The following is a 296-nucleotide window of genomic DNA, read 5'->3' as shown; positions in this document are numbered from 1 at the left end:
ACGGGGCCCCCCCGCCCCCGGACCCCCCGGTGCGGGTTAGAGTCTATAAGGCCCCGACAGCTGCAGCAGGTGGGGGAGGGGAGAGGAGCCACACCCAGCCGAGCGGGCCACCGTCGACTGTTAGGCTCAGGCTCACCCGCCCCGCAAAGCAGGATATGCGTCCCCAGAACCGAGCGCAGGGACGTCTCTGTTCTAGCCCACCTGGGAGGGCAGCGACGGAGGCTGCCCGCAGTCTTCCCCATCCCCTTCTCTACCCAACCTGGGCTTGGAAGTCCCCCTCCGCCGCTCCCCAGTCC

At 69.6% G+C, this 296-nt stretch overlaps 1 protein-coding gene across 1 annotated transcript in view; it reads right to left on the bottom strand.

The window, feature by feature from the left end:
* The window catches only part of YWHAZ (tyrosine 3-monooxygenase/tryptophan 5-monooxygenase activation protein zeta), a 28,613-nt gene that overhangs the window by 27,575 nt on the left and 742 nt on the right, over positions 1-296 (bottom strand). The gene's annotated exons all lie outside the window — the stretch shown is intronic.

The sequence above is a fragment of the Tupaia chinensis genome, unplaced genomic scaffold (assembly GCF_000334495.1).
Source record: "Tupaia chinensis unplaced genomic scaffold, TupChi_1.0 Scaffold000646_1, whole genome shotgun sequence".
Classification (NCBI taxonomy): domain Eukaryota; kingdom Metazoa; phylum Chordata; class Mammalia; order Scandentia; family Tupaiidae; genus Tupaia; species Tupaia belangeri.
This window is presented reverse-complemented; position numbering and strand designations above follow the sequence as displayed.